The 21,055-nt window shown below is 47.4% G+C and overlaps 1 pseudogene; it reads right to left on the reverse strand.

Annotated features, from left to right (window-relative positions):
* LOC100738918 lies at positions 17,558-19,183 on the reverse strand (annotated as a pseudogene).

The raw sequence follows: 21,055 nt of genomic DNA on the forward strand, positions 1-21,055 counted from the left end.
AAACAAGAGCGTCTTCAGGATGGAATTTCTGCGGGGCTGGTTTGGCTCGCTCTGGACCAGAATCTTGACTCTAACTGCTAGGTAGACTTTGCCTGCAGTCCGTCTGCTGGAGACTTTATGAAGAAGCAAAAGCGTACCTTAATCATCACAGCTGAAAACCCTCGGCAAGGTCCCAACTGAGCCCAATCTGCTCCGGCCCCTCTTCAGGGAAGGGGAGTGGGGAGCCCTGAGTATCTGTTGCTCTGTGATCTGCTGCAAACACTAGCGGGGCCATAGTCCCTGCCTCTCTACCTGAGGCAGCCGTCCCAGGGGGTGGGGGACGGTCTGTGTTCTATGCTCTCTGACGCAAGGGTGTCTTCCCGCTTAAAGTCAGAAGGTGTGCAGGCCCTTGACTCTGCGTGGCTGCCCCCTGGTGGCAGAGGGCCGTTATTAGCGTCTAATCCTTTCTAGCCCAAGTTCATGGAGGTTAAACCTCAGCTTCTGTCTGGGGAAGCCAGGGAAGAGGTCTGGGAGAAAAGGAAACGACCTCACAAAACCACATGCAAAGTCACAGGGATGTTAAAGAGAGGGGATCTTGAACCCTGCAGCCTTGTAAAATACGAGAAGGCGGGGGGGGAGAGGGGGTTACTTCTGGTTGGTAGAAATAAAATAGGAATGAGGAGCGTGAGAGACTGTTGACAATGCTGAAAGAGGGAACCAGCTTTGCCAAATCCTGGGTCAACCTAGGTCCTCATAAACGTAGAAACAGGACAGTCTGATCCTCTAAAGGCAGTGAAAACCTTTGTTCTAAAGAACCCCTGCCCGTCCTCTTTTATGTGTCTCATAACATGGCCTCAGGCCCAAAGCAACCAGCTCACCAATAACAGAAGGATTCCTGGGACCAGAAGAAAACTGGACAGGGAACACAGCCCACATCAAGCACAGGCCTCTTCCCAGTAACGAGGAGACCTCCACCCCAGTAACATCATCAGCCAGAGGGGGATCAGAAGGGTTAAACTCATTGTAAATCAACTATAATAAAAAAATCTTTTTAAATAAGGTCTTACTATATAGCACAAGGAGCTATATTCAATATCCTGTGATAAGCCATAATGGAAAAGATATGAAAACGAATGTACATATTTTATGTATATATATGTATATATAACTGACTCACCTTGCTGTACAGCAGAAATTAACACAACATTGTAAACCAACCAACCTTCAATAGAATTTTAAAAAAAAAAGGTTTAAACTTCACCTCTCTCTACAAAATCATAACAGAGTTTAAAGGTACAGAGGGGAGCAGGTGAGGCAGGTTTAAAGGTGCTACAGGGGAGCAGGAGTAGGCTGTGTATACATCCTTTCGGGACAACAGCCGTATCGCCTGGTGTCTTATGTAATACTCATAACAACTCCTCCAGAAATATGTTATTAGCCCCATTTTACAGATGAGGAGCCCTTGAAGTTCAGAGATGTTAAGTGATTTCCCCAAGATCACACAGCAGTTAAGGAGCCCAAGTGATATGTGACCCTAGCTTGCATGTAGCCTTCACACCCCTTGTGCTGCCTTCCGTAAGGGTTTGGACATTCCGAAGCAGGTTTGCAATCACCATGACAGTGCTCCCTCACTAGCCCCTGGCAGATGGAAAGCATGGCCCCCGAGGCAGTGATGGTAGGTATCATGATCTCCATTTGACACACGATAAGACTGAGGCCTGGAAAAGAGTCGGATCCCACCACAGCTATCAGCAGTAGGAAGAGCTTGGGCAAGAGACCCTTGTGAGCCTGGGGTTCATCACCAGGACAATGGAGCTGACAGCGCTGCAGCAGAAAACCCCAGCCCATGCCACCTCAGCATATGCAGGCCACCCTCCTGTCAGTACTTGCATCGCTATGCCCGAGGTGTAGAAAGGGCTGACTGGCTGCCAGCACTCTGTGCTCTGATTCTTTGCCCAGAAGGTGGGATGAACCTTGGCATCAGAGACTCTTGGGAGCAGCCCTTCACCAGCGGCCAGCAGGAGCTGTGTGTAAGCACTCCTTTGAAGGGGGCACACCTCTCCCAGCCCTGTCCTGCCTCGCACACACTCCTGTCTCCAGCTCTGCTTCCTCGCAGCAGAGGAGCACTACACGAGCTCACATGTGTACATCCACGGCTTGCTCTTTTGTGGGTAGTGGTGAGGGAATTTTAAACTTGTAGTACTTTGTATTTGTACTTGCATTTCCTCTGTTCTCCGATCCCCCAAGAGTGTGGCAGTTCCCTGGATTCTACTGGCCTCTTTAAAGCCCTGGAAATGTCTCAAGCTATCAGCTACCCTTATTCCGAGGGCCGGAAGTGGAAGTTCAGGCTTTCACTCAGCTCTCTTGTCTGTCATTTGGCCCCTGTACCCAAGTAGAGTCGGGGGCCAGAGAAATAGCTGACCCTGGCTTCTGGCTGGGACTCTATTCACCTCTCAGCAACCTGTGCTGCCTGGAAAGACCAGAGGTGAGTCCTTCCATGCACCTATATCCCCCTTTCTGGAGTTTTCTTTGCAGAAACCAGAGAGGCTGACTGTGCTGGGCACACGGCTGCCCTGCTTGCCTGAGCAGCCTCCTTGTCTTTAGCAGTGAGGCCCCACTGCCTACTCCTGCCCCAGGCCCCTGGTCACTTCCCTACCCCCATGTGACTCCCACAGTCTGGAGTCCCTGCCTCTGTCCTGCTAAGAAAAATGAGCTTTCACAAATATAGTGAATTTGCAATTTCTCTTCTTTCTTTCTTTTTTTTTTTTTTTTTTTTTTTTTTTTGACCATGCCCATGGCATGTGGAGTTTCCAGGGCTAGGGAATGAACCCACACCACACCACTGACAACGTTGGATCCTTTGCCCCAAGATTCAAATCCAGGCTAGTCTGATCCCCCGAACATGGGCTTTTCCTCAAAGTTGGCCCTCAGAACTGGAATAGGGACAGGCTGGAAGAAGAAAAGCCAGGCCTCTCTCCCTGCCCCTCCCTGATTTTGCCTTGGGGTTGGAAGAAGACACAGAGGCAGGGGCCCCTCTCCACACCTCCCAGCTGTATCTCCATGAATTAGGCTGGAGCCTGTCTGCTGGGCCCATCAGAGCTCCCTGTGTGTCCTCCCATGGCCAGCAGGCCCCTGGCAGCTATGGTCAGAGAGCCCAGCTGGCCCCAGCCAGCCCCCTGCCCACCCTGGGCCCTGCTCAGAGGACAAAGCTGAACTGATTCTGTCAGGAAAGGTTAGACTTGTCTCCCAGGCTGGCTGGATGTGGGGGGATGAGATAAATGCATTCAGACAGCCCGGATCCAGAGCGCTATCTGTCAAACATGCTGGCCACCTCTCCGGCAGTGCTCTCCCTGGAAAGATCATGCAGGCTCCATCCGTTCTGTCTGAGAAGGCTGGCATCCTGGCCTGAGGCTCATGGGAGGAGATGGGAGGAAGCAAGTGCCTGCAAGCTGAGGACCCCTGGAGGACAAGTGTTAGGGCCTGCTACCTCCAGGCCCTTGTGAGAGGCCCAGACATCGCCTTCTGCCCCAGGTCGAGGCTAACCAGGCACCTGACTCTGAGATGAGTACAGCTGGGTAAGCCCAGCCTGGCTTTGGCCCTGTCGGAACACCACAGGTTGGGTGAATGGAGGAGGGCTGATGACTGGGTGAACAAATACCTCTGTCTATGAGACGGTTCTAGCCTGCTTCCTGCAGAGGCTCCCCCACCTCCCACTGGCCTCAGACCCCACACACTCCCTGCATGGACCCACTGGCATGGTAGCAGGCATGCTTGACGGAGTCAGCAGGAATGAAACCCACAAGCCTCCAAGCCCCTCCTCAGGGTGAGCCTGCAGTGGGCAATTCTGCCAAGCTGAGCCCCTCCCAGCATGCAGCCTGTCAGCACCCTGTGAGTGGCCATCCCTCCTCCCAAGCTTACCCAGCCTTCCCCTGGGAAATTCAAGAACCAAAAACGACACTGAGGTGATAGAATCCTGCTAATAAGAATCTGAGTGTCACCCATGAAAAAAAAAAAAAAAAAAAAAAAAAGGAGTTCCCGTTGTGGCGCAGTGGTTAACGAATCCGACTAGGAACCATGAGGTTGCAGGTTCGGTCCCTGGCCTTGCTCAGTGGGTTGAGGATCCAGCGTTGCCGTGAGCTGTGGTGTAGGTTGCAGACGCGGCTCAGATCCCGCGTTGCTATGGCTCTGGCGTAGGCCGGCGGCTACAGCTCCGATTCGACCCCTAGCCTGGGAACCTCCATATGCCACAGGAGCGGCCCAAAGAAATAGCAAAAAGACAAAAAAAAAAAAAAAAAAAAAAAAAAAAGAATCTGAGTGTCACCCATGGCATCAGGCAAAGCGGATTTCTTGTCAGTTAGCTCACCTGGCTAGGATTCCAGCCATGAACATGGAAGCTACAGGGTCTGAGTAACAGGAAGTTCTTTTGAACTAAATGTTTATGTTTTCCCTATGCCAAAAATATTCATGTGTTGGACCCCTACTCCTCAAGGTGATGGTATTAGGATGTGGGATCCTGGGGAGCTGGTTGGGACTGGGTGAGGCCATGAGGATGCACCCTCATGAATGAGATTAGTGCCCTTATAGGAGTCACAGGAGAGCTTACTTCCTCCCCCTGCCTTGTGAGGATACAGGAAGTTGGCCATCTCTGCAGCCTGGAAGAACTCTCACCAAACACCAGATCTTCCAGCGCATTGATCTTGGACTTTCCAGCCTTTAAAACAGTGAAAAGTACATTCTGTTGTTTGTAAGCTATGCAGTGTATGAGATTTTGTCGTTGCACCCAAACTGCCTATGACAACAGGTTAGAGAACAAAAATTAAGCTGTCATTAGAATCACTCCTGGCCATGAATGCTGGCCTGGCCTCTAATTATCTGTGTTACTTTGGCCCTTCTGAGATTTGTCTGCCTCCCATCTGTCTCCTTTGCCCCCCCAAAAAAATGATTTAGGGGGAGCTGAAGCCAATCTTCTTAACACCACCTCCTGGGTACCCTTTTAATGACCACCTGCTCTGTGCCTGGTATTTTTCTAGGTTCTCAGAATACAGTGAACAAAGCAGACAATTCATGCCCTCAGGGAGCTCATCTCAGAGTGGGCTGGTAGGCCCTCAATCGCATCTTCCTCTTCATAAGGCACACGAGAATATCAAAACTCCTTCAGACTCACCACTGAAGGTCACCTTTCGGTGTGGCAACAAGCCTCCATGTGCTGCATGGGGTAGGCCTGCCCTGTGCCAACCTGTGAAAAAGCCAGAGCCACAGGAGGGGGTGCGAGGTGGGTGCCAACAGTAAGTTCAGCACCAGGCAGGTGGCGAGACATACCAGTTAGGCCCGTTAACTCAGGGTTCAGGGCCCCCACCTTCCAGCCAGCCTCGAGGCACTAGAGAGCCTTGAGCCTTCCTTGAATTTGTAATTTTTTTTTTCTTTTTAGGGCTGCACCTGCAGCATAAGGAAGTTCTCAGGCTAGAGGTCTAATCAGAGCTGCAGCCGCTGACCTATACCACAGCCACAGCAACACCAGATCCCAGATGTGTCTGCTACCTACACCACAGCTCACGGCAAAGCTGGATCCTTAACCCACTGAGCAGGCCAGGGATTGAACCCACAGCCTCATGGATCCTGGTTGGGTTCGTTAACCACTGAGCCACGAAAGGAACTCCCATCCTTGAACTCTTTTAAGAAGTTCTTTCCTCAGATGCAGAACCTCCAAGGTTAGCCCTGCAGGCCACTCTGAGGCTAGAAAGGCTTCACTTCTATTCTTTCCCTTGATGATTACTTTGATATCAACACCACCCCACCCCTGCCATCAGGTCTTAGTGCTGCTTCCCCCATGGACACTGGCCAAAGAGAACACTCAGGACCTTTTTCCCAAAAACCCACACCCATACACAGGAGCTTCCAGCAATACCTGGGAAAGAACTGGAAGACAGAAAGAGGGATTAAGGAGCCTGGAGCCCTTACGGTCTTCCTACGAAAACAGGGCTTTCTTCCTGCCAACTTCTTGGCCGTTGCCAGGCCCTGCCTGGCCTTGCCTCCTGGACACTGGCACACACAAGACTATTAAACCCTACTCGGTCCAGAGTCAAGCTGAAAAAGCCAGCCCCTCTCTTCTACCTACACAAGCCCGTCCTCACATACATGGCTCGCTGACGAGGACTCCCTTCCAGAAGACCCCACCTCTGGCAACAGGTTGATGGCTTCCCTGATGGACCACAGCAGAACAACAGCAGCTCAGTGATGAACAACAACCCCACACCCCGTCAGGAGGAGCCCATGCTACAACCACAGGAGCCGAGGTTCTGGGTACAGCAAGGAGACGGTCTCCCTGCAGTGTGGCAGAGGTGAGCAAGGTTAATCACAGGGTTCAAAGTGAGCCTCAGGCTGAATGGAAGGTTGGCCTAAACTGCCCCATCTGGGCCCCCCACCTGCGTTGCCCAAAGAATTCTGCTCCCTAAAACCCCCATGCTCCCCAGAAGGAAGCTTTAGTAGCTGTTTCCCCATGAAACCAGTGTGTATGCAGTGTTTCCTAATAAAATGCAAAGGCTGTCTAAGGCACTCCAGCCCCCTCATTTGGCTCTGAGGTGTAATTAATACATAAATTAAGCTCCTACAGACTCACAAATGCCCAGGAAAAAAATTGAAAAATAAAATTAATTTGCCCATATGACTCCATCTGTCAGCTCTGAGTGAACACCACATAACAGATCCTGAGGCTCTGGTCCAGCGCTGCTCCTGCCCTGCTCTGGGGAAGCTGGCTCTTTGAGACAGCTGTAGGGAACCAGGGGCTCTGGACATGGGCCTCCTGGAAAGCAGGGAGGTTGTGGGTGCAGGGCTGCAGGCCGGGAGCCAAGGCAACCAGGGAGCATCGAAGGACCTGCAGATGTGGCCCCGGGAGACAGTGAGGGATGGAGAGCACGGCTCCAGGGCACTTGTCTCTGAGACAAGCAGCTGCATCCTTCTCTGGGCAGAACTTGCAGTGGGCATGGGGGGAACAGAGAACTAGACCAGGACTAAGACTTGGCCTCCTCCTCCTCCACCCTGTCACCTCTGTCACCTACCATCTACAAGAAGAGAAAGGCTGGAAAGGAAACAGAAACTGGAGAGGAGAAAGGAGACAGGAGGCCAGTCATGACGGTAGCAGTAGAGTCGACAACCACACACACGTTTGTGTGTAGCCGCGGCTTTCACATTCAGTGTGTCACTGGATAGTCGGGAAAAAGGACAGACAAATGTTTTTTTTTCTTCCACACATTATTTATATTACAAAATCAATGTTTGTTTAAAAAACATTGCAAGAAGAGGATGAAGGAAAAAGCGCCCCAATATTTAGGCCTTTACTCTCAATCCCTTGGCGATTGATTATATCATCAATAATTTATCATTTATTGTGTTGCCTTTCTTGGTGCATTAATATTCAGAGCAATAAATACTAGAAAGGGAGATTGTGGTGTGCATGTGGTTTGGCAACTTATGTGCTGATTCACAGTAACCTGCCCTATAGCATATGCACACAGCTCGATCTTACTGTTTTTAGTGAATACACAGCAACAAGAATATGAAACAAATTAATGTTTTATTATATTTACTACAACTTACCTAGTCTCTTACTGATGGACTTTTGCTTACTTCTTTTTTTTTCTTTGTTTCTTTCTTTCTTTCTTTTTTTTTTTTTTTTTTTTTTTTTTTTTTAGAGTCATATGTGTGGCATATGAAAGTTCCCAGGCTGGGAGTTGAATCAAAGCTGTAGCCTCTGTCCTACCCCACAACCACAGCAACACCAGATCTGAGCTTTGACTGCAAACTACACCACAGCTCAAGGCAACACCAAATGCTTAACCCACTGAGTGAGGCCAGGGATCGAACCCACTTCCTCATGGTTACTAGACAGGTTCATTACTGCCAAGCCATAACAGGAACTCCTTTTGCTTATTTCTAAAAGTTTACTTGTATAAATGATGCCGTGGATATATTTAGGGCTGGTATTATTGTTTTCTTACATATTCTTAAAATACTTCATCTTTGGGAACAGTTTTTGGGTCCCAGTAAAACTGAGAGGAAGGTGCCGAGATTCCTCATGTACCCCAGCCATACACATGCACCCCATTAGCAACCTCCCCCACTAGCAACCTCCCCCACTAGCAACCTCCCCCACCAGAGCTGCATGCCTCTTATCACTTATGAACCCACACTGACACATCATTATCATCCAAAGTCCACAGTTCATAAGGTCCACTCTTGGTTGTTCATTTTATGAGTTTGGACAAATGAATAATGACTGTTATCCGCCGTTAGAGTATCAGACAGAGTATTTTCACTGCCCTCAAAATTCTCTGCGCTCTGCCTATGTTTTCCTTATTTTTAAGGATAGAAATACAACAAGATCTAGGAAGATCAAGTGACTTGCCCTGGGGTTACGCAACTAGAAAGCAGCAAATCCTACCTTGGATTCATCTCTTCTGACTCCATGTCCAGTGCTTTTTTCATCGAGCACTGTGGATGGTGGGGCAAGAGACAGACAGGGAGAAGAGGGAGGGAAGTAGGAGAGGGGAGAAGGGGAGGAAGTTTCCAGAAAAGAGGCAAAGACATTCAAGGGGGGGGAGGGGCCGAAGATGAGGTGGTAGGAGGGGCAGCAAATAATTACCCAAAAAAAGGGTTAAAAATTCTTAAAAGCCACATTTGTTAAAGCAGTTCCTTCTAGCCTTGTATATAATTGTATATAATTATGGAAATTGGACACATCTAAGTGTCCAGCCATCCAGGGGAGATTTAGTCTATTATTGAGGATCCATGAGAGGGTGCTCTGTCCAGGATCACATGAAAATGACAGAGCAGCATAGAAAAGGGCCAGGGTGCGGTCTGCGGAGGCGGGGGTGGGGGGGAGCCAAATACAAAATGATATAGAACTGAATTAAACTCTTCAACAGCAGAAATTGACCCAACATTGTATATCAACCATACTTTTTTTTTTTTTTGGTCTTTTTGTCTTTTTCTTAGGGCCATACCCACAGCATGTGGAGGTTCCCAGGCTAGGGGTCCAATCAGAGCTGCAGCCACCGGCCTACACAGAGCCACAGCAATGCAGAATCCGAGCCTCATCTGCGACCTACACCACAGCTCATGGCAATTCCGGATCCTTCACCCACTGAGCGAGGCCAGGGATCAAACCCATGTCCTTATGGATGCTAGTCAGGTTCTCTAACTGCTGAGCCATGACAGGAACTCCTGTAAATCAACCATACTTTAATTTAAAAAAATTCTTTTTAACTCTTTAGAGATGTACATGTGAACAAGAGCAGGAAAGATGGAGGAAAATGAAAGTAGTTGTTATTAGAGTGTGATTTTTGTTCGCCCATCATTTCCTTTTCTGCTGTGACAAGGCATCTGCACATGCCCTCCACCCTGGGATGTCTGATACAGAACCTGTAACCACCTGCCCCAGCCTGGGAGCATCCCTCTGCAGTTTTTTTTTTTTTTTTTTTTTTTTTTTGAGCCTGGACCAAGGATTGGGCTGAGGAACAGGGGAAAACCCTCCTGTCTCTGAAGTTAGCTTCGTCATGGGGGAAGGAGACATCTATCCTAGCTGGGCTGTCAGAGGACAGATCTAGGTAGCTAGGATTTGTCCTCCATGAATGGACCACCTCCCTCCCAACTCCCAGGTGATGGGGGCTCCCCTTCATGAGAGAGGAGCAAGGAAATCCAGTGACTGAGGGGTGATTCCTAAAATGACGGAGGTACACAAACCCCAGGCCAGGTATCCTGGGGAACAAAGAGGACAGGAGAGCAGCACAGGGTTTTTCTAGAAGGTTCCCAACTTTTTCGATGTCCTTATAGTATTTACTGAATGTTTATCTCATCTCCCTTTTATTTAAATACTTTCACTTTTTCAAAAATACCTGTCATAAGTGGAAAACCAATGCATAAATGCTAAAAGAAAAAATGTTTTCCCATGCTCTTCTCACTACCTCCAGTGACTTGGGCACCATGATTTGGGAATACTCATGAACCAGGAAGTACAGGGAGGGGCTTTGGAATTAGTTAGACTCGTCGCATTCATCACCAAGGAGCTGACACTGACTTCTTCAGCATCAGAGTGAAAGTCCACTCTTCCCTGGCTAGGCACACTCCTTGGTACACTTACTTACCTTTCTATATATGGACTAGAGCATTAATAAACTGCATACATTATAAAGCATATGCTGCAAAATTATATATTAAAGGGGAGGATACAATGACAAAATAGTCTCAAAATAATGTTTTAATTTGACTCATTAATGGTACCCAGTAAAAGCCTTTTCGTTTCTCACCAAACCCCATTAACAATAGCATTGTTAGAGAGAGCGAGGTGACTGAATGTGTCAGATCTGATTAGTGAGTCACTTCTTCTTCCCCTGCTGCGTCTGATTAAGAGCTCCTTGTAGGAGTGGAGCACTACCTCCTTTCACCACGCTGTGCGCATCAGTCCCCTGGCCACCCTTAGTGATTTGGCTGGCACTTTTCTAAGTTTGAGGAAGGTTTATTTGGTGAGCGTGCCTTGCCAGGCGTGTGTGTGTGGGGGGGGGGGTAAATGGCATGTGTCCCAGGAGGGTGACAAGGGAGGCAGCGAGGGCTCCACTCTGACCCCCACCTGGGGAGCCCCATTCTGCAGGAACACCTGGCAAGGAGGGTTCTACACGCCACACAACACCTAGCACCCGGGCCAGGAACACGTCATCAGTATGTACATGAAATACTCATGAAACAGTTCTCTTCTTATTTCAGTTTTTTTGTTTTATTTTGCTTTTGGGTTTGTTTTTCTGTTTGGCTGGTTTTTGTGGGGGTTTTTTTGTTTTTGTTTTGCTTTTCAGGACTGCACCCACGGCAAACGAAAGTTCCCAGGCTAGGGGTCCAGTTGGAGCTGCGGCAGCAACCTACACCACAGCTCACAGCAACACTGGATCCTTAATCCACCGAGTAGGGCCAGGAATCAAACCTGCCTCCTCATGAATACTAGTCAGGTTCGTTAACTGCTGAGCCCCAGTGGGAAATCCCTCAGGTGTTTTTTTTTTTTAAATACAAATAAATAAAAGATTCATTGAGTAATAAAAAAAGAAATGAAAGAAATAAAAGGTCTAATATTATCTTCATATGCCCCAAGGAGTTTTTTCACACCCCACCATGGATCATGCACGCCGCCAATGAAATAATTAAAGAGTTCAGACTCTAGAACTGAATTAGCTGGGTTCAAATCACAGCTCCACCACTGCATTCATGCTATGTAACATACTATAGCAAAGTCATAGAACAGCCACAATCCTGGATTAGCTCCCAGTTTCCATGGGTCAGGAATTTTGGGGCAGTGGCCCAGGCAGTCCTGACCTGGGCTCTGTCCTGAGCCGGGCTCTTTTGTGACCTGGACTCTGTTATGAGGTGCTGGGGTTGCTCTCGTGGGGGCCTGACAAGGGCCAGGAGCTGCCTCTCCCATGCGCCCCTCACAGCCACGCTGGAAAGACTAGTGCCATCAGAGGTCTCACTTCCTCATACAGGCTGAGAGACTTCAGGGCCCCATGGTGCACCACCCCCCCAACCCCAGAACAAAGGATGCAAGGGGCCAAGGCAGAGCCAGCAAGACCTCTCCTGACGTAGCCTGTTCAGTCACATGCGTACCTTCTCCACGCTCTGCTGGCCACTTCTGACCCATATGAAGAGAGGCCACGTGGGTGAACACAGGGAGTGAGGCCCCTGTGGTCAGCCCAGAGACCACCACTGCCACACTTAGTAGCCATGGGGGCCCAGAGCGGTGGGTCTGAGGAGAGAGCAAAGGAGAAGAGTGACCATCACTTACTGACCACATGCTGCTCTGCCCTCTCCCGGGGTGTGGGCTTCTTGGCTGAGGTGTTCTGAGCACTGAAGAGTCCCCTGACGCTAGTTACCCCAGCTCGTAGCCTCACCCACTGCCTGGCTCCCACACTCTGTCTCAGGGTGGGCACAGGCAGCGTTCCTTCTGCAGCTCTCTGGCCCCATCCAAATGCTGCAGCTGCCCCTCAGCCAGCTCCTCTAAGCAGGAACAGAGTGCCAGCCTCCTCCTCTTATTTTATTGTATTAAGTGCGAGTTCCAATTTTTTTTTTTTTTTTTTTTTTTTTTTTTTTTTTTTGCTTTTTAGGGCCAGACCTGTGGCATATGGAGGTTCCCAGGCTAGGGGTCGAATTGGAGCTACAGCTGCCAGCCTACGCCAGAGCCACAGCAACACTAGATCCGAGCCATGTTTGCAACCTACACCATAGCTCATGGCAATGAGAGATCCTTAACTCACTGAGTGAGGCCAGGGAATTGAACCCACCACCTCATGGTTCCTAGTCTGATTCATTTCCACTGCGCCATGACGGGAACTCCCAGCCTCCTCTTCTTGCAGTTACCCCCAATTACTGAGACACCTTCTGCCCAGTCCCTCCTTGGCTTCAGAGAGGCTGTTACCTGCTTCCGCTGCCCTAGGCCAACCACTCACCATCTGCCCTTTCTCTCACTCCATCTCTGCTTGCACAGTTTGGGGGAGGCTATTTGACAAGCTTGTCCCCTTGTTCATAAGCACAGGAGGTGATCTGGTTCCCCTGTTGTTCTTCTGTTTAGAGTCAGGGGCACTTTGTGGTGCTTTGTCCTCAGCTTCTGTTCACAGGAGCCATTTTGGGGGTGATGAGAAGAGTCAGGGAGCACAGGCTGCCCGCTGACCCCATCACTGCTGTGAGGGCTGCTGTGAGGAGTCAGGGAGGGAGCGTCCTCGAGTTGCCTGCCGTTGCTGTCCCTGGGGCCACCATGCTCTTCCCGCTCTCCACACGGCTATCCCTCCCTATCCAAGCTCTCAGGGCCACACCCTCACATCTGGCTCTTCTCTCCTGGGAGCATCCTTGTTTTGTGTCATGACAAGATGTCCCAGGCCCCCAGCTCTCTCACAACCACTATACACACAACAAGGAGTGATGGCTCCTGCAATCTCTCTAGGCACCTAACGTACACCATGTTTATTCACCTCACGGTGGAGTATAAGGGAGAGTCAGGCACTGGAACACAGACCGCTCAGAATTTCTCAGAGGCAGCAACAAACCTTCCATACCTCATAGCCCCCTCCTCCCCTCCTTCACCCCACACTCTTCTGGTATCCATTACACCTAAAACATTGATTTCCTCTTCCTCTGGAGCATTGTTCCCCACAAGCCAAGTGCCAGGACCCCCACTCTTCCCTTCTTCCAAATTCCTATCCCTGCCCCTACCACGGGGCTGCCCATCTCACCAACAGCCTTCATTCTGCCTCTCACAGGAAGGTCATCCACACCCCTCCCCTAGGCTGCTAATATACCTTCTGGACTCTCCACTGAGAGGGGCATTGATCCTTGACCCCCACATTTGACCTTGCTAATGTGGCCTCTAGTCTCTCTACACTGCCCCATTGGGGTCTCCCTGCTGGCTAACATCCAGATTCTCCTCCTGTTACTCCTCCATGGTCCCATCCAGCTCTTATTCCCCTGGGAACTGAACCACCACTCAGCAGAGCAACCTGACCCTGGCTTTGATGCCCCTTACTTCTGGTCTCCAGCCACAACCACCCATATGTCTTCAGGCCCTGACCACACCTATCACCTCTCCTTCTCTTCCCTCCTCTTCAGGGGCCCCACTGGCCTTCCTGGCCTTTTGTTGGGCCAGGAATGTGCCTAGAAGATGCTGAGCCTCTGTCCTGGGAGGACACGGAGTGAGGCCCTTCCTCCTCTCATGGCCACCAGAGCAGGTGCTGGGGAGAGGGGCTGATGAGGCAGGGGACCCCCTCCCACAATGTGGGAGCTTTCTTGAGCCCTGAAAAAAGTTGGACCAGGTGTTCTGTCTCTAGAATGTGCCAATATCTGGATTTCCCACTTGAGCAGGTTGTGAGGAGGGGTCTGTGGGTCAGCATACCACCAAATCTTATGTTTCCTGGGGTAGGAGCTAAGTGAGCTCAAGCTGCAGGCTGAATGTGGAGGGCAGTGGAGGCTTAGATCTCCCTGAAGATCTTTCTGGAGAACCAGAGGCTGATTTGGCACCTGCCCCAATCTCCAACCTTCTGAAGCAGGCCCCCATCGCCAGCCAGTCAAAACATCCTGGGTGCCTGCCATGTCTCAGGCACACTGCTCTGTGCTGGGGATACTGCTGGGCAGTAGGAGGAGGAGGTGACCCATACCCACGGCAGCCTATCCTTGCTCTCCACCAGCTCCTCATCTTCAAGCAGAGAAGCTAAGCCATATTGCAGGGAGGCAGGCATCCTCCATCAGGGCTGTTCCCTGGCACTTCATGGAATTGTCCCCACAACTACTCCCTTCCCCATTGCTGGTCTACTTGGAGGCTTCAGACAGCTCTGTGAAGCCCTCCTGGTCCAACCAGCTGTGTGGCACTGTCCCCAAGATTTCTTTTGGGCAAAGACACATCATCACGGATATCGATGCTGTGGAACTAATGACCCACAATATCAGCCATCAAGCCACACCTGAAAGATTACATTAAAAAGCTGAATGCTCACTCTGGATCAAAAGACTTAATATTGTTAAAATGACCTTACAGCCAACATGATCTACACACATTTAATGCAATCATTCTGAAAATCCACATGGCACTTTTTGCATAAAAAAAAAAAAAAGAAATCCTACTAGTCACATGGAATCTCAACGGACACCAAGGAGTCAAAACAATCCTGAAAAAGAACAAAGTTGGAGACCCCACACTTCCTATACTACAGTGCAACAGTAATCAAAACCTTATGGTACCAGCATAAAGAGAGACATATAAACTAATAGAACAAATTACAGAGCCCAAAGATAATCTCTTGCATATATGGTCAAATCATCTTCAACAAGAGTGTCAAAACCACACAATGGGGAAAAGAAAAGGACAGTCTCTTCAATAAATGTGATTAGGAAAACTGAATACCCACACGCAAAAGAATGAAGTTGGACCCTTACTTTATACCATATATAAAAAAAAAAATTCAAAATAGACTAAAGAGGGGGAAGCCAGGGCACCAAAGCACCCACACACAGGCCTCGCAAGGACAGTGGAAGGGCTGGGACGAGGGGACGCACTCCAGCCCAGCGAGACCCCAGACCCTACCCAGGTGTAGTGGGGGGTACTCACATTAAAAAAAAAAAAAAACAAATAAAGATGTAAGTGTAAGACCTAAAACTACAAAATGCCTAGAAGAAAAGAACAGAAAAAAAGTTTCAGGAGCTTGGCTTTGGCAGTGATTTTTTGCATATGAAAATAAATTCATAGGGGGAAAAAAAGGCAAAAATAGACAAGTGGGACTACATCAACCTTAAAAGTTTCTAACAGTAAAGGAAACAATCAACAAAAAGAAAAAACAACCTGCAGATTTGGGAGAAAAGATTTGCAAACCAGGGGGTTCCCGTGGTGGCTCATCAGTAACAAATCCGACTAGTATCCGTGAGGACACAGAATTGATCTCCGGCCTCACTCAGTGGTTAAGGATCTGGCATTGCCATAAGCCATCGTGTAGATCAGAGACACGGCTTGGATCCCATGTTGCTGTGGCTGTGGTATATGCCGGAAGCTGCAGCTCCAATTCAACACTTACCTAGCCTGGGAACTTCCACATGCCATGGGTGTGGCCCAAAAAGCTAAAAAAAAAAAAAAATAGAAGAAGAAGAAGAAGAAAGAAAGAAAGAAAGAAAGAAAGAAAGAAAGAAAGAAAGAAAGAAAGAAAGAAAGAAAGAAAGAAAAGAAAAGAAAAGAAAAGAAAAAGAAAAAGAAAAAAAAGAAAATATTTGCAAACCATTTATCTGAGAAGGGGTTAATATCCAAAAATACATAAAGAGCTCATACAACTCAATAGTGAAAAACAAGAAAACAACCTAATTAAAAATTGGGCAAAAGGAGTTCCCACTGTGGCCAGGTGGGATAAGAGTCTGGCATTGCCATGGCTGTGGCATAGGATATGGTTGCAGCTTAGATTTGATTCCTGGCCGAGGAACTTCCATATACTGTAGGTGTGGCCAAAGAAAAAAGAATGGGCAAAGTATCCAAATAGACATTTTTCCAAAGAAGACATACAGATGGCCAAAAAGTACACGAAAACGTGTTCAACATTACTATCAGGAAAATGCAAATCAAAACCACAATGAAACACCACCTCACACCTGTCAGGATGGTTATTATCAAAAAGAAACAACAACCGTTGAAGGAACCCTCATGTACTGTTGGTGGGAATGTAAATTAGTGCAGCCACTAGGAAAAAAGTATAGAGTTTCCTCAAAAAATTAGAAGTAGAACTACCATATGATCCACCAATCCCACCTCTGGGTATTTATCCAAAGAAATTGAAATGCTAATTTGAAAAGATGCATGTACCCCTATGTTCATTGCAGTATTATTTACGAGTGCCAAGATTTGGAAACAGCATGTGTCCAGTAACAGATGAATGGATAAACAAGATGTAGTGTGTATATATACACAATGGAATATTACTCAGGGAAGAGATAAAATAGAGATGGACTATTTCAATACGCTTCGCTGATTAAGGAAGGAATGAGAACAAGTGCAATAACCAAAGCAAAATGTGTTGTTTGATTTTATAAAAATGGAAGAGAAGGAGTTCCCAGTGTGGCACAGCGGGTTAAGAATCAGACTGCAATATAGATCACAGCTGCAGCACAGATTCGATCCCTGACCCAGGAACTTTCATATGCTGCTGTTGCAGCAATTAAAGACAAAAAAGGAAGAGTAGTGGAGGGAGGCAGAAGGTCACAGAGATCTATAGGAAGGAGGAAATTGAGGTTCTCATGGGTAAAGAAGCTCCCTCCCCAGGACTCTCCCAATGCCTCCACCCCATCCCCCACATCCACAGACCCTCTGGGTGCCTCACGTTAGGGTGATGGCAGATATAGGAGGATGTTGGTTCCAGGCTGCTCTGTGCTCACACTAACAGCATCGCCCCATCCCCCTCTACCAATAATTACATTATAATATATTATAATAATTTAAATTATTATTAAAAGACCTGAACTTTATTTCTTTTTTTTTTTTTTTTTTTTTTTTTGGCTTTTAGGACCATGCCTGCAGCATAGGGAAGCTCCCAGGCCAAGGGTCAAATAAGAGCTACAACTCCAAGCCTATGCCACAGCCACAGCAATGCCAGATCTGAACTGCATCTGTGACCTATACCACAGCTCACCACAACATCAGATCCTTAACCCACTGAGTGAGGCCAGGGATCAAATCCACATCCTCATGGGTCCTAGTGGGGTTTGTTACCACTGAGCCATGACGGGAACTCCCTCAAAATTCTGTGACAGATTTTTGGTCAAGTTGTTTCCATTAAAAGTACTGATTTTAAAAACTAATAATTTAAAAGTAGTTAATCTCAATATAGAATAAATTTAAAAAAAAAACTAATAACTTAAAACCACCACACACAAAACAAATGGTCCACAAAACATTCTCCTTTCCCTTCTGAAGGTTTTATGATGCATTGTTATCATTAATCAGTCTTTTAATACTAAACCTAAATGGTCAGTTGAAACAAACAGTTTTGAGACCATTCTTTCACCACTGATTAAAACTGGACTGGCAGGTATTGGGGATAATATTCATTTAGCCTTCTGAGCTTTCTGAGCAGACTTGGTGACCTTGCTGGCTCCAGCTGACTTCTTGTCCACAGCTTAGATGACACCCACAGCAACTGTCTGTCTCATGTCACGGACAGCAAAACAGCCCAGAGGAGGATAGTCAAAAAAGTTCTCAACACACATGGGCTTCCCAGGAACCATATTAACAATGGCAGCATCACCAGATTTCAAGAACTTGGGGCCATCTTCCAACTTTTTCCCAGAACAACAATCAATCTTCTCCTTCAATTCAGCAAACTTGCAAGCAATGTGAGCTGTGTGACAATCCAACACAGGTGCGTAACCAACACCAATTTGGCCAGGATGGTTCAAGATGATCACTTGAGCTGTAAAGCCAGCTGTTTCCATCCATGGGTCATTTTTGCTGTCACCAGCCACACCACCACGACAAATATCTTTGACAGACATGTTCTCTTTCTCTTTATTTTTTTCAGTCTTTTTAGGGCCACATTCACAGCATATGGAGGTTCCAAGGCCAGGGGTTGAATTGGAGCTGTAGCTGCTGGTGTACACCACAGCCACAGCAACACCAGATCCTTAACCCACTGAGCAATTCCAGGGATTGAACCTGCGTCCTCATGGATATTAGACAGATTTGTTTCCGCTGAGCCACGGTAGGAAATCTGACAGACATGTTCTTAACATTGAAGCCCACACTGTCCCAAGGAAGGGCTTCACTCAAAGCTTCATGGTGCATTTCAACAGATTTTACTTCAGTTGTAATGTTGACTGGAGCAAAGGTGACCACCATGCCAGGTTTGAGAATACCAGTCTCCACTCAACACACAGGAACAGTACCAATACCACTAGTTTTATAGGCATCATGGAGAGGCAGACACAAGGGATTATCATTTGCAAGAGTTGGTGGCAGTATGCAATCCAGAGCTTCAAGCAGCGTGGTTCCACTGGCATTGCCATCTTTATGGGCGAATTTCCATCCCTTAAACCAAGGCATATTAGCACTTGGCTCCAGCATGTTGTCACCATTCCAGCCAGAAATTGGCACAAATTCTACCATGTCAGTACTGCAGCCAACTTTCTTAATGTAGGTGCTGACTTCCTTAACAATTTCCTCATATCTCTTCTGGCTGCAGGGCGGCTCAGTGAAACCCATTTTGTTAACTGCAACAATTGGTTGTTTCATATCCAGAGTGTAAGCCGGAGGGCTTGCTCACAGGTCTGCCCATTCATGAAATACCTGCTTCAAATTCACCAACACCAGCAGCAACAAACAGGACAGGATAACCAGGCTGGGGTGTGCCTGTCATCATGTTTTTAATAAAGTTTCTCTGCCCTGGGGCATTAATGATCATCACATAGTACTTGCTGGTCTCAAATTTCCACAGGGAGATATCAATGGTAATATCAAGCTCATGTTCAGATTTGAGTTTGTCCAAGACCAGGCATACTTGAAGGAGCCCTTTCCCATCTTGGCAGCCTCTTTTTCAAACTTTTCGATGGTTCTCTTATCAATCCCACAACAACATTTGTAGATCAGATGGCCAGGAGTGACAGACTTGCCCAAATCTGCATGTCCAGTGACAACGATGTTGATGTAAGTCTTCTCCATTCCCGTTTTTGCTTGGGTTTTAGAGATGGTTTTCACGACTCCTAAATCAGCAAAGATGTGTGTCCTAGTGGCAAACCCATTATGAAAAAGCTGAACATTATTTTTATAAAAGGCATTACACACTTACATTTTGAAAGAAAAATGATACCATAAGCAAATAAACAAAAGTCAAAATGGATTGAAGAAAACTTTATGCAGAGTTTTCCACTTTCCCCTGCCTCTGAGAAGGGAAATATCAAAGATAATTACTGCCTTAATTCTATAATCACATGACAAGGAAAAACAATGAGGGAAGAACTTACAATATATGGTAACGCATTTGAAAATGAAGAGTATGTGTGTGTATACAAGCTTTTATATGCATAGAATATTTCTAGAAGAATGCACATGAAACTCAACATGTGTTGCCTCTGGGAAGGAAGTGGGCAGGCTAGTGGAATGAGGCTGACTTTCCATTAGAAACACTTTTGTGGTGTTTGATTTTTCTGTCATGTGCATTATTATTTTTTTCCTTTGGAAGAGATTTTGGTTTCGTTTGTTTTGTTTTGTCTGGGGAGGAAAATTTTAGCAACAACAGAAAAGCGGCGGAATTCCCATCACGGTGCAGCAGAAACTAATCCAACTGGGAACCATGAAGTTTCGGGTTTGATCCCTGGCCTTGCTCAGTGGGTTAAGGATCTGGCATGGCCATGAGCTGTGGTATGGGTCACAGATGCAGCTCAGATCTGATGTTACTGCGGCTGTGGCACAGGCCAGCAGCTACGGCTCTGATTGGACCCCTAGCCTGGGAACCTGCATATGCCACAGGTGCAGCCCTAAAAAGCAAAAACAGAAAAAGAAAAGTGGCAATGACATGTAATCATAGTCCCTCTCATATCAACTGATTTACTGGGAGATTAAGTGCAAATGAGGGAGGCCCTAGGCTTGGTGATTTAATGGCTCAACAGTATGACCAAAGAGCAGATCCCTTCCCACCTTCTGCTCTGCTCCCTTAGCCTTAGTCCTCAGACTTCCTAACCTGGTGGCTATGAGAGCCAGGCATATGACAAAAGAGAAGAATGCCCCAGGGAGGCCATCTCTTCCTTGAGTCACTGTTTAAGGGTAAAGAAACTTTTCCCCAAAGCCCTCCAATAGTTGTACCCACAGATCTCATTGGCCAGATAAATGTCACATGTCCACACCCAAACCAGTGACTGATTTGGTTTGATTTTTGTCTTAATATACTTTTTGTATATATGCAATACAATTTTTTGTGTGACACTATCTAAGGTGCCTCACTCTGGATCCTAATGATCATACAAAATACAGGTTATTCCAGGAGTTTGAGAGATCTAAGCCAGGAATTACTTTGATCAAATTATATTCAAAAAATCTTTCATTTCAGAGCTCCCGTCATGGCGCAGTGGTTAACAAATCCGACTAGGAACCATGAGGTTGCGGGTTCGGTCCCTGCCCTTGCTCAGTGGGTTAACGATTCGGCGTTGCCATGAGCTGTGGTGTAGGTTGCAGACGCGGCTCGGATCCCGCGTTGCTGTGGCTCTGGTGTAGGCCGGTGGCTACAGCTCCGATTGGACCCATAGCCTGGGAACCTCCATATGCCACAGGAGCAGCCCAAAGAAATAGCAAAAAGACAAAAAAAAAAAAATCTTTCATTTCATCAAAAGTACTGTTGACCAACTTCTTGGTGCCTCCATCTACTTGTTTACACATGGGTTTCTTCATCAGCTCCTCTTCGCTCTTTGATTCTAAGGCATTTTCCTTCAACTTGTAAAGCTTTTGGCCAAAACTGAAGGCCCATGTAAGTGAAGTGTTCCATGTCACTGGTAAGGAAAAGAGACTACCTCAAATGTCTTAGAATAAGCAGTGCCCTTC

The sequence above is a fragment of the Sus scrofa genome, chromosome 15 (genome assembly GCF_000003025.6).
Source record: "Sus scrofa isolate TJ Tabasco breed Duroc chromosome 15, Sscrofa11.1, whole genome shotgun sequence".
Classification (NCBI taxonomy): domain Eukaryota; kingdom Metazoa; phylum Chordata; class Mammalia; order Artiodactyla; family Suidae; genus Sus; species Sus scrofa.